Raw genomic sequence first — 12,395 nt, forward strand, 5'->3', positions numbered from 1 at the left:
ATTCAAAAATTCTTAAAAACACATTGAAATGACGCAAATACCCTCAATAGTAGTTAACTACCATTGGGATAAATTGGAGGTAGTTAACTACCGTTCTCTTATTTTTCGACGGTAGTTAACTACCGTTACGATTTTGGTACAATTGCCGAAAGAAAAATCATACTCTCAATTTTCAAACTCTCAAAATCTAAACCAAAATCAATCTCATTTTCACGAAATTTATCCAAATTTCTGCAACAAAATTACAAGTAATCCTAGTGTTATTAACATACAATGTAATATGTACAGTGTTTTTTTTTATATAATTTTAGTTTTAGGGTTTATTTAAATTTTGATTTTTTTTTTGTAAGAAATGGTTCAATGTTTACATGTAAAGTATTTATGAATCCTTGTTAGACTATATTTAAGTTGATTAAATGTTTAGACGTTTGCATGTTTATGTTTTAGTTTTAGGCTTTATGTATAATTTGCACTCCAAGTGTTTGATGAAATATTTGAATGAGTTTTTCGTTGATTGTTATTAATTTCTTAAGGTGTAGATCTGAAGCAATGGACAATTATCTAGAAGATCCGAACACAATGTTCAACGCTGAAGTATGCCTCAACGGTGGAAAGTCAATTTTTTAAGGGTTCGGAACGATATCACATTAAAAGATCTAAAGAATCAACTGAATGAAATCAACTAACGACTCAATCACAGAGACACAAGAATGGTGGAAGATGTTTGGTATGAACGTCCATCCTTTGACTCAGTTACAACTGGATGATGCTCACGAACGACGACGAAGTGAGGAGCATGTTCTCGATATTTGGTCAACAGAGCATGTTCCCGAGGATCAAGATGAATGCTACGTTGCTTGGATCACATAAAGATATTCTCAAGAGTTTTGGATACTTGAGAGTATCTTCGATGTCACCTTATTTGAAGAGTTTGCATCCTTCCGAATTTCCTAGAATCATTATCTTCGTTTGAAAATATCCATAATTATTTATTTTACAAACATAAATTATACAAATTATTGTATGCTTACATCTTAATATCCATAGTATTTTCCATGATGTAATCATTTTTAATTTAATTCAAGATAGTTCGTGAACAATCATTTTAAAAAATTGTAATGTTCAACTAAAATTTCAATTATTGTGTTTTAATAAAAAAAAAACATATTTTATTGTGTTTTAATAAAAAAAACATATTTTTAAAGTTAGATTTTTGACAAAAAAATTCCTATTTGAAGTAAGTCTTCCATAACACATTGAACACTAAACTAGAAGTAATACCTCTTACAAACATACAACAAAAAAAGTTTTTAAAATAGTTAAAATAATTGCTCTCTTTTAAAATTTATTCTCGGTAGAATATTTTGTCGTAGGACACACAACTCTTCTACCATAGAAAAGTACCCAATTATATTATATCAATTTTGATTCGAGCACATTATTTAAATAACAAATTAGAAACGAAGTTGAATTATTTCTAGTCATAAAAAACATGTGTCACTATCACTAGTGTGTCAACCTTATATATTTTTCTTAGAACAATAAATCAATATCTATTTATATTTTTTATTTATAATTACAACATGTCACTTTTTTTAGGGTTGGCTTGGCAAGGAATGAGCACGGTTGAAAGTGCTCTCTGTGTCAAATGATTATTATTTTATGTATACTATAACTGTTGAAAGCTACTATTTTTTTTTTGGTAGTGTGTTGAAAGCTACTATTAATTTACTTAAAGATATAGAAAGTAAAAAAGCAAAATGCTTTTTTAACTTTAGTTATATTTTTGAGTGTTCCTATCACCTAATGAAGTATCAATGTCTGGATATATCACCTAATGAAGTTTTAGTGTCTAGACTAGCCACATCTCTTTGGTACTACGGAAATTGAAAACGTTAAACCACTTTTGGTACTTGAAACGTGATTATGGATTAAAGTTGATTTATTTTTGTTCTAGACCAGTTACAACGTCCAATCCCATAAAGCCACGTGGATTAATCCTTGAAATAAGACATAACGACCTGAGTGAGCACGCTAGTTTCGGTACAAACCATAACAGCGAAACATGGTACAAACCATCACACTGAAACATGCCCCTGCGCTTCCTGCACTGTACACATGGTCTCCAACGGTTCCCTGATAAGGCATTGTATTTCACGAAAGTCGTTAGCGCTTCCTTCTCCTATATAAGGGTGACGACTAAGCGTCAACCTCATTTCCTATACTAACATGAGTGTTGGAGTGCTAACGTGCTTGCAGGCACCTTTCACTCCACCATGCCGGAATATCGCACGTCACCGTTGCATTTATCAATTTTTATGTTTGATTTTGATTAAAATTGAATTTGTATTAATTAATTTACTTTAGCTCCACTATTGCAATCTTTAATAAATTTAGCATTTACTTCCACACAATGTAGATTTTGTTTTTATGTATTGGAACCAAATGCAAGTTTAATCTTTAATAAAAAAATTATTGTATATTAACTAATGATCTGTTTGGTTTGACAAAGAGAAAGGAAGAGACGATATTTTAATGAAGGGGAAGCGAAGAGAAGGGGAAGAAGGTGATAACTGATGAGTATGAAAATATACTTTCTCTTTTAAAAAAAAATTAATGTGGATATCTTAACCACTAATACCCATATCATCAATGGTTGAGATTTACTATTAATCTTTACCAAATTGTTTTATCATGTTTTTTTAATGGTGAGAATCTTGATCCGATTAATATGAATTATGCACAATAAAGTTAGAAACAAAATCCACAGAATCCTATGCTCGATCGAGGTGTAATCTATCAAAATCTAAGAACTTCCCATGCTCAAAGCCAAAAGCAAAATAAAATATTTTTGGGTTTATGGCTTTTTCTATTATGTGTCTATACTTAATTTCTTTCCACATCACATGTTGTAGCTTTCTTAGTCAACAAACTTCACCTACACCCCCTTTTAACTTTTATTATTCTTTCTAACTAAGAATCCCTAATGGAAGATGAAAAGCTCCAATTATATGCACATATAACTATGTTGAAGTGGAAAATGATTGAGCTTAATGGCTAATGGAGTTGGCAAATTTGATCACATTTTTTGTGGATAAAAAAAGTGGAAAATGGATTTTCTACCATATACATCTTTATTCATCACCATCTCAACCATTAGATGAAATTCAACATTTAAAACACATTTTTGTGAAGAAAAAAAATCGATTTTATAAAAGTATAATAACAACTTTTAAAATTCTTCATCTGGTTGTTTTATATTTAAAATTAAAAAGTAGAATATGGAGGGAAAAAAACTCATTTGGATTGACCTAGTGGTATTGGCTTAGGACTTGGGAGTGTGTTGTTCCTTAAGGTCTCAGGTTCGATTCCCTCTGGGGTTAATTTGGGTGGGTTAATTTAGTTTCTTAAAAAAATTTATGGAGAAAAAAATATCTAAATGTTGTTTTAATTAAAATGTTGTTTCGAATAGTTTCTCAATAAAGTCTCAGGTTCGATTCCCTCTGGGGTTAATTTGGGTGGGTTAATTTAGTTTCTTAAAAAAAAATATGGAGAAAAAAATATCTAAATGTTGTTTTAATTAAGATGTTGTTTCGAATAGTTTCTCAATAAAATCATTTTTTATGTAGTAATTGATTAAAAAGAAGTGGTTTTAATTATAGTAAAGAACCATAAAATAGGGCATATATTTTAAAAAATAAAATCTCTAAAAATTTATATCTAAAGTTCAAGCTTATAATTTTATTTTTAAAATCTTTAAAAATTGAAAAGTGGCTTTAATTTTTGCTTCGAATATATTAATTTTAGAATCAAACATTACAAATACTAGCTTTAAGTAGAATCAGTGTATGTTGCAGATAAATGGGTTTGGCTTCCAGACATTGCTGACTGATATTCTGTGCGAGGTGCCTATGATTTGTTACTCAATTGTGATACTTCTCAGATGGACAAGGCTTTGGAATTAGTGTGGCATAAACAGGTTCCGTTGAAGGTCACAATATTTGCTTGGAGACTCATTCGAGACCGCTTACCTACAAAAGCTAATCTGGCTATGCGTGGCATTATTGCAGCGGATGACTTTTTGTGTGTTTCAGGTTGCGGTAACGTGGAGACAGCAGAGCATCTTTTTCTTTCGTGCACAGTGTTTGCATCATTATGGTAGCAGGTGCGCGAGTGGATTGGATTCGTTGGGGTGGACTGTAATAATATTTCCGATCATTTGGTGCAGTTTATGTACATGACAGGTGGCGGTAAAGTTAAACGCTCGTTCATGCAACTTATTTGGCTATTGTGTACTTGAGGTTGTGTGGAATGAACGTAACAACCGTCTGTTCAATAATGTTGTAACTTTTGTTCCCCGTCTGTTAGATAAGGTCAAATTGTTATCTCTAGGCTGAAAGCAAAAAATGCCATGTTTGTGTTTGGTACTCAGAGGTGGTGGTCAAGCCCTTTAGCTTGTCCGGGCATTGGCTAACTTTTCTGTTCTCTGCTTTTGTGTACAAACTATGTAACTCTGTAGTGGTTTCCTAGGCACACCTTGTGCTTGGGAACCGCTTTTTGGTTTGGTTATATAATTTCATTTTAGTTTCTTCAAAAAAAAAAAAAACAAAGAATCAGTGTATGTTTGGTTATGTGGTGACAAAAATGATTCTGAATGAATTGATTATAACTAAAAATGAATTGAAGACAGTGATTTATGTTTAAATACATTCATGTAAAAGTGAGATGGACTTTAAATTTATGTGTACAAATTCAATTCCAGAATCAAAAGCTACAAATCCTAACTTTAAATAGAATCAATTCTAAAAACAAAATTAATTTTACTCAAAATCAACCAAACTTGTCGTAATCAAATATACACCTTTAGAATGAATTTCGCATCTTTAGAAGTGGAACCATACACTCAAATTTAATGGAAAAATTCAATCTACTTAAAAGCAATCAAACATATCGGAATCAATTATACATCTCAAAAATCAATTTTGATCCTTTAAGAGTGGAACAAGACATAATCGTTTCGCACCTAGGTGAAATCAAACTTTTTTTCTTGTCAAAAGGTGAAATCAAATTCTATTGAAGTGAAACAAAATACAGGATCCAATTGTCCTACTAGCGTGATATACATGTCACCAATTTTTCTATGACTTATAATGTCGCCATTTTCGTATTTGTATATGCATCATTTCAAGTTGTTGTTGAATTTGTGTTTAATAAATAAATAAAAACTGACATCAATAGTATATAATTATTTTATTAAGTTCCCTAAAAAAATGTAGGCTGCTACAAAAATGTAACAAATGAATATATTGAACACAAACAAACTTAGCAAAATTAATAATCTATATTTAAGTAACAATAATGAGAAAATTTAAATGAAATGTCACAATCAAAGCCAGCCCAGGTGGTTGGAATTATTGGGGGTATGAAAAGTAGCTTTCAAAGACACACAACAAAGAAGAGTAGCACATTATAGACACCTCAATTGCTAAGGTTTTGACAAATACGTAACCATCCTCTCTTTATTTTATGCATTGTGTGACACAGAAATAATCAATAAACAAAAACCCTATTTCTCACTTTCCAGCTTTTTTCATCTACTTGGGTTGGTTGTACTTTTCCATGGCATGTAATTTTTGGTTCCAAGTATTTGATTCCAATGAATGAATTAGATAATGGAAGCAGAAGCACACAAGATCTACATGGTCATTTTCACCAATTATTAACGGCACAGTCTTTGTTTATTTTATTACATGTCCATAGCTGTCATAGGGTCCAAGTTCTCAACCACCCCCTAACTTAGGAAAACTACGACTTTAATCAATATTTAGTTCTTCAAATATAAGAATTGTATAATTTGATTACATAACCAAAGGAAACTCGTTTAATTGATAGGGAGTTGATTTATATTCTATAAAGTGTGGTTTAAATTCCATTGTTGATGTGAGGTCATAGTTGATGAGTAATCTATAAGTCATTTTCTAGTGAGCTATTATGTGATATCCAACTCTTTTTTGGATTGTGAAGACACATGATGGATCATCATATTGAATTTAGTGCAACCGCACAAATAAAATAGAACATCATATTTTAATCAAAAAAAAAAATTAACCATTAGATATAAGCGTTTACTTACTTACATATTACTCAACATCAGATGTTTCATTCAATATGAGACTCCAATATCACCCACTCTCATCTCATGTGAGTCATTCATCTGACATGTTGCCCCTCAAGCAAATAATTTTTTTTTGTGCACATACATTTGCACCACTGTTGACTGACACTCGTCGTTAGTAGAGCACACCGCCCGCCCACCACATTGTTAAGAAGACTTACGATACAAGAAGTCGGTCTAGCCATCGACCCTGATACCGTTGGTGGGGTTGTGAAGGGAGCTCATGAGATTTCATATTTGGACTTAGTACAACCAAACAAGTGAAATTGAACATCACATCTTAACCTAAAATCTTAAGACATTAAACATATGAGTTCATTTCACACGCACATTGTTATCCACTTTTCCGTCGAATGTGAGACTCATACTTACACTTGATATACCAACATTCTTAATTTTTTTTATAAATAATTATTATTTTATTTTATATAATTAACAGAATTTTAAAATAAATACTTAAATTTAAAGTTTTTTTTTGGAGGATTAAATTTAAAGTTTTGTTCACATTAGTTCTTTTAGTTCGTCAATTTTGTGCAAATGGATTAAATTCTTTGTTTTTTGTATGAACTTATTTGATTTAATAAATGTGCAAATGGATTAAATTCTTTGTTTTTTGTATGAACTTATTTGATTTTATCTTAAATGCATCAACCATTACGCATAATGATCACTTGGTCAATCAAAATAGACAAACATAATCAAGAAGTTTCAAGTTTAGGAATTATTTTAAAATTTCATAATTTTGAAAATACTTAATTGTACTTTTGATCTTCTATTTACATTGATTACCCATTTCTAAAATCAAAAGTATAATTCACATTTTAAAAACTTAAGAAATTTTCTCTGGCACTGAATTTGAACTTTATTTTTTTAGAAGTGTCTAGTTGAATAATTAGACTACATGTCAAAGGATGCAACAATACATATGTAGATTATTTTATTTTTATGTGACTAAAGTATGAATTTGAATCCTCTTCCATTTCATTCTCCTTCCTTCTTCATGTTAGGAGAGATATAGAAACACAATCATATTTATTTCAATTTTGATAAACCCTACACAAAAATTAAAATTGATTGTTATCTTTATTTCTCTTGTAACATGATAAAGAAAAGGCTAAAGGAAAAGGAGATGATCCAAATAAAGGATCGAAAGTTCATTTAAAAAATTTTATCGATTTTTTTTTAACTAGAGGTAATCATATTTGAAGGGTATTGATTACCTCTTACTTAAAGATTCAAATTTTGATTCGCCGCGTTTTGAGAGTCTCACTCCTTCCATTAAGACTCATCTTTGTTGGTACATTTAAGATTTTTTATAACTAAATTATCCGTTCGTAACAATTATAATAACAACTAAATCAGGCATTCACAATATTGTGTGGGGGGAATTTGTTGGATCATATATTCAATGGGTGGAAGTAATACGGCATATCTTGATTTAGAAACTTAGGATAGCTATTCCTATGGTCAATATAGAAAAGGTGTTTCATAATAAAAGAACTCTCAATTATTGATTGAAAACGCCGTTATTATGTTCATATCAACATTCACAATCCTTCAATGATAGATCAGGCCTAGCTTAATCTAAAATTCTAAGGATAATTATGCAATCAATTAGATTGCTGATGACATCCTGTTATAATTGCTTGGCAGAATTATATTGGATAGTTACAACAATTATTTTATGGTTTTGGCTTTTGTATTGTATACGTGTATGCACTGCATTGTGGGGCTTGTTACACAAATAATGGTTGCTCAAATTATATATATGGTTGAGTAAAAAAGAAGTTATATATATGGTAGTAGATGACACTAATCTTTTCGAGTTTGGAAGTTTTGTGAAATACCACTAACAAGACAGTTGGAGATTCATAATTTGATCTGCTCCAACTCTCCCTCCCTAGCTACCACCCAAAATAATAATAATAATAATAATAATAATAATAATAATAATAATAATAATAATAATAATAATAATAATAATAATAATAATAATAATAATAATGATAATGATAATAATAATAATAATAATAATAATAATAATAATAATAATAATAATAAATTAATGTTGAAAAAAAATTTAAGAATGACGCTTCTTCTAGATAACTCAAATACATGACGATCAAATCACTTAATGACAAATGTCTTTCCGAGATAAATGTGAACCACCAAATTGCAAAACATCAGAAGGTAACACACTACAAATTTCCAACCATTGCGAAACACAAAGTCAAATTCTACTCGAAAATCACATTCAAAGAAAAGATGATTACTAGATTTCTCCCTTCCACGCCCTCCTCAACACGTCGTTGCGCCTAGAAAATCACATTAAAAGAAAAGATGATTAATGATTAAATAAGTTGTCTTTCATCGGAATTCCCGTATTCAATAATTTTTACACAAATAATAATACTTTAAGAAGCACAACATTTTTCCAAATAATATACGAATGATGAACACGGATAGACTACTCTGATTGAGTCAATAAGTAATAAATTGTTTTTACATGAAAAAAATAGAGGAAAATACTCATGAAAAAATGTCAATCGATCGATATGTATAAGATAAGATTTATATAAAATTACTAACCGGAGTTGGATCTAAACGTCTAACAACATATTAACTCAAGAGAATGACAGTTCAAGGATAGGCCTTCTTAATCAAAAGTAGCTACTAATATAAATAGACATCCTCTTGAATTGATCGGTTGTCAGGTGCAGATCTAACTCCGGTTAGTCATTTTGCATTATCTCTTCTTATGCATACCGATTCACATTTTTGTCATGAGTATCTAACAATTTTCTTGCATTTTATATCTACACGACAAATGCCTAATTGCCTAAAATGTGTCTAACTAATTTCGGCCAAAGAAACAATTGCAGATGGTAATGACATAGATACCTTACTTCCTTAAAAAAAAATGAGACATAGATAACTTACACTAAGTAATGTTCAAGAACATTCGAAACTATGATTCAAAGATCAAAATCAAATAATTAATTACATCAAATAATTAAAGCCTCCAATGACTAGGTATGTTTCTTAGAAGGATCATGAAACCGTTTGAAAACCAAAATCTAATCATATGGCCCATGCATGAATCTTGATCGTTACAATCGGGGAATTAACAAAATTTACCTGCCCTATATTTTTTTTTTTAATCTAGTCACAAAAGGTGTACCAAGATTAAAAAAACACATTAAGGCATGTGCATGGTTTCTGTTTAATATAGTACATCTTTTGTACTACGAAAAATACAAAAGATCATCACTATTAGTAAGTAACTTTTGTCCTTTAGGATATCAAAAGTGGAGCTAATATTAGCTGTAATCTGTTTGTCAATAGTCCTCTTGCATGGACCAACCATACAAGCATTCCCATGGCATTTATTGTAGACGTATCACGTATTCAGAAAACAACAAAATGGTTAGATGAAAAATTGATCTTTATCATAATTTTTTTAAAGAAAAGGAAAACATGCTCTACGATATTTTAAATTATTTTACTGTATTAGATTAACTCTTAAAATATTTTCTTTATTATTTTATGTAAGTCTCATAATGTAAATATTGCTGACATTTATTTTTGGTTCATGTTTAAACCCGTTAAAAATTATATTTGGTTTCGGAAAGGCTATCGTTTGATCCAAGGGGTAAAGGTTTTTAGACCCCTTAAGTGTGTGGTCAAGGGTTCGATTTCTGACTCATACGTATGAAAAAATTCAGTTGAAAGGTGAAAACTCACCTTATATGTCCCACAAGTTCTACGACAAAGAGTAGTCACTGCTAAGCGACAATGAAACATCGTATCAATATCATAGTAATAAATAAATATATAATTGGCTGCCATTGTTGTTTATGTGGTCGCTCTTTTTCTTTTTTTTTTTATGTGGTCGCTCTTGTGCTTTTATCTTTTAGAGAAATATTTGTATGGTCATAATTCTAAATAAAAATGATTTTCACACACTCACACACACACACACACACACACACACACATATATAAGAGAAATGAATTAAATAGAAATGAATTAAATAATATTTATTTTTAAAATAATTAATTGATATGTATTTTTGTATATGTATGTAAATCATGTTGGAATGTTAAACATTTCTTCAAAATGTTGATGATTAAGTGATAGAAAAATAATATGTATTAAACATTTCTTCAAAATGTTTATGATTAAGTGATAGAAAAATAATATGTATTTTTGAAATAATTAAAGAATATGTATTTTTGAATGTGTGAAACATTTCTTCAAAATGTTTATGATTAAGTGATGAAATATTTTCTCCTATGGTGTGATTATTGCCCTTATCAACATGTTATCTCTTCGTCCATATTGAAATTAATTGTTTGATTTAGCAACCACAATTATCTTCTTCATTTTTTTAAAGTAATTGTTTGATTTAGCAACCACATGTTATCACTCTGATTCTGGATAATATTTTAGTCGTCATAGGTAAAAAAAACATTTTGAACTGTCTGTCCTAAAAAATCATTTAGAATTAGTGTTTTTAGATCAATTGTGAGAATAACCAATTTACATAGTAATATATCAACATCATTGTGATATTTTAGCTTAGTTGTAGCAAAAAGAACAATGTGTTTACTTTTTTAAAGTGGTTTTTTACAACCGATTCAAAATGGATAGTTAACCCCGTATTATGCAAATAGTTGAAACATATTTTAAGAAAAGTTCATTTTTCTCTAAATGCAAGTTTATGATAGATTTCATTGCTGCAAGAGAATATTTCTTTTTATTTTTTTAGAAAAAATGACGTTCAATAATAGTAAATAAAAATTTGTGGCATAAGAAAAACTTACTCTAGTGACATAGATCTTGGCCTGGCCTGCATATATACGTACATGTGTCCTTAACGTTAACGAATATCATGATTCATGGAACCAGTACAATATTTTTCTTTAGATAAAAATATCCCAAAAAATCATTGCCATGTAACCATTTTGACGAAAAATCCAAAAATAATGAGTATACATTTTAACCAAGTTCATTTCATGTTATATTGAGCTGTATACGACTTGGTTTTGTATAGCATCCTTTATTCATTTCACAACACTTTTTTTTTTTTGGCATTGTAGAAGTTCTACACGCAAAAGGGTATATTAAATCATATATATGTATAGTTTAAAATATTTTAAAAAGATTGTTATTTTTGTTTAAGATTGTTGTTCCACCTTGTCAACACATAGGTGGCTTCCACTTGTGTTGAAAGAGAAAGTTACTTCTATGTTCTATTTATTATAGGGGCATGCTACAATTAGTATTAATATTTTTTTAGTCAAGTATCAAAATAGAATCAATCAAGTGATTTAGCTTAAATAAATAATTAATTTTAGTTAATGACTAGATCTTTCAAAAGAAAATTTCAATTTGGATCCGAGTTGTAATAATTCAGGCAAATTTGAACTCTAGAAAATCAAAGTCACCTCTAAAAAATGGAGTTTAAGACATAAGAAAAAAGTATCAACTTTCACGCACAATTATAAAGATTAATATTTTAAGTCGGTTAGATCACATTAACAACTTAATTAAAAAGTTTAATGTTGTTACATTTAATTTCACTGCATAGATTTATAACATATGTAAAATATCGCTTTTACACCTAACTAACATGGTGTCTGGAGAATTGATAACAAAACTCTCCATTAAAAAAAAGAATCTTGATTCAATTTTTAAAGTCGTTCATTTAGAAGATAACTGATCTCTGATTAAAAAGTAAAAATCAGATGTTCCCCATTGAGATTTAACCTCATAACGAGCCTAAAGGTCCTAAGTTATATTGGTATCTTAGGTACTTAGGGGTCGAAGATCCTAAGAAAATTAGTTCCTTTTCAAATTGGTTAAATTGGCAACCGATGTGAAAGGTTAAATTGGCAACCGATGTGAAAAATATTGTCAAATATTTTAAAAAATAATAATAATCGCTATCTGACCCAACAAATATACAAATATATGCCACAATATTTTACTTTACATCACTTGGGAAACGAATCAACATAAAAAACGGTCGTAAAATCTCATTTTTCCACTAATATTCTACAATGTAAATGTATATTGAAATATTCAAGGAGTTGAATATTGACCATGTGTTATGATGGTAATGTTCTACGAAATTATGTGGACATAAGTGAAGAAGATGTAACATGTAATTGCAATCTCTTTTCCTTACTTTATTGCGTGCACTTGCTTAACATCA

Source organism: Medicago sativa, chromosome 4 (genome assembly GCF_051527215.1).
Source record: "Medicago sativa cultivar Bolivia chromosome 4, Bolivia_mono, whole genome shotgun sequence".
NCBI lineage: Eukaryota > Viridiplantae > Streptophyta > Magnoliopsida > Fabales > Fabaceae > Medicago > Medicago sativa.